Source organism: Toxorhynchites rutilus, chromosome 3, assembly GCF_029784135.1.
Source record: "Toxorhynchites rutilus septentrionalis strain SRP chromosome 3, ASM2978413v1, whole genome shotgun sequence".
NCBI classification, from domain to species: domain Eukaryota; kingdom Metazoa; phylum Arthropoda; class Insecta; order Diptera; family Culicidae; genus Toxorhynchites; species Toxorhynchites rutilus.
This window is the reverse complement of record NC_073746.1, coordinates 321,048,006-321,050,470: the sequence shown is the minus strand read 5'-3', so window position 1 is coordinate 321,050,470 and position 2,465 is coordinate 321,048,006.

Here is a 2,465-nt window from a genome sequence, read left to right as displayed (position 1 = left end):
TGGATAGAAAACATTCAAATAAACTCTTTCACATGAATGTATTTTTAAATTCCTAGAGGAACTGGCAGATTATTTTCCGGATCTTTCTCGATCCAAACGGAAATAATTCCGTGCGTGTATGTGTGTGTGTGTGTAGCGGCTGCTTCGAGATCTTCCCGGGGAACCGTTTGTAGCATCACTCTCCTCCTGATGGATTCCCTTCTGGCCTAAGGTGCACAAACAGGCTCTTGGTGACACCGTTCATCCGCGCTTTCATGATAAATGAAGAGCTTCACCACAACAGCGACAACATGCTCCAATCGCTGTTCAATTAGAACTGAGTGGATTTCCGAGCGGCGCTCGCTTATATACCGATTGGTGATTTCAATAGCCTATTTTGAAAGCAAATTTAAGACTATTGAAACATGTTTTTGGATCAGAAAGTAACAAGTATAGAACGCGTAGACATTTTATCTTTCGAATGAAGTGTTTATCATACCATTTCGTTCAGTTGTTTAGGAGCTATTAACACTCAAAATCTCGGTCTCCGGCGTAACGCTTTCGTTTTCGAAACTTTGATTTTACACCTCGGTATAGAAATGAAAGACGTAGTCCTACGTCAAAACTAAAACCTGACGTTGTACAGAACCTTATGGACGGGGTAAGAAGGAAGGTGCGAGCATACGGGCTTGGGCTCGAAGTATGAATAAAAAGAAAATGCCAAAAGTTGTTTAATAGTTTTTATTTTACTGTCTAATATTTTCAAAAGGGTCGGTCTACTGGGCGAATTTCTACAGCGTTTTTTCCGTGATGCAATTTGATGTGACACACCCTTTATCTGTTTCATTATAATATTTCTCCACAATAAAACCATTGTACTGTATTCTATCAGTCAAAAAGTTTCATTTGATACCGATATTGAGTGAAATGCAGAAAATACATAGTGTGTTCTCCAAGTCAAGTTCGTTCGTTTGATACACATATCTCAATCAACCTTTTATTTGAAGATGATATTGAATCAGCTATTTTGTAGCATTTAGCTTGAACTGTTCGTATGTATGTTTGTATGTCTGTAGGGTTGTCCCACATTAATAGAAATTTGACCAATAGAAACTGACCGAATTTATAAAATAACTTTATCTCTGCTGTCATTTTAATACTGCTTATTTAGAAAAATCCAATTTAACCGCCTAATTGGATTTTTCAAGATAAGCAGTTTTAAAATGACAGCAGAAATAAAGTTATTTTATAAATTCGGTCAGTTTCTATTGGTCAAATTTCTATTAATGTGGGACATCCCTACAGACATACAAACATACATACGAACAGTTCAAGCTAAACGAAAAGGTTTAATAAAGTCATTTGCTATTTTGTGATTGCGGCCATCTTGGATTTGGATTTTTCATGATCTACTATTCAAGCCCTTTCATTTTCATTCAAGCCCTTTTCATACCCATATTAATCGGGTTTTGAGAAAATATGCAGCCCGCCATTTGATATGGGCAGCCATCATAGATTTGCATTTTTCATAAATAACTGTGTTCTACTAGTCAAGTCATTTCATTTGCTACCCATATTAATAATGTTTTGAGAAAATATGTAGTCCGTTATTTTGTAGTGGCAGCCATCTTGGATTTGCATTTTTCTTAAATAACCGTATTCTACTAGTCAAGCCCTTTCATTTGATACCCATATTGATGGGGTTTTGGAAAACCCATATTGGTTTTGAGAAAATATGTGATCCGTCATTTTGTAGAGACCGCCATCTTGGATTTTCAAGATCATGAAATACGCAGTTTTATAGTGACTACAGAGATAAAGGTGTGTACCAAATTTCAAATCAAGCGGTCAACAAGAAGGGGGTCAAATTTCTATTAATGTGGTTCAGCGCTACATACAAACATGTTACAAACATACAAACAGATTACAGGGCAAGCAAAATAAAACCGTTTAAAAACATTATTATCGCACATAAATAAATCCATTATGCGAACTGGTGAGCTTTCTCAACCGATCCATACGGGGACGCATGACATCATCTTAAACAGTATATATTTTCTATTTGTATGTTTTCTTCCAGCATAGCCTCAAAGTATTCTAAACATATTTAAATTTGAAAATTTGTTTTATTTTTCTGAAAACAATGCAATTGAAATAGCTAATGGTCACTGATTTAACTGGTTAAAAAGGGCCATTGGAATAATTGGTCTTACTTTAAAAAAAATTGTAACTCAGATTGCCTAAGTGAAATATGATGTTTAACTAAATTCTTGGATAATCAATGAACTATTTAGGAAAAATAACATTTCAAATACATTGTTAAAAAATCTCACAATAATCACAATATATATATATCTAAACACCCCCTTCGCTATTTTTTTGTATATTTTTATTGGAAAACAATTCTAATTCCTCAAAATTTAACGTATAGTGTTGTATAGAAGTGTTTTTTTTAATAAAAATATACAAAAAAAACGAATGTGGGC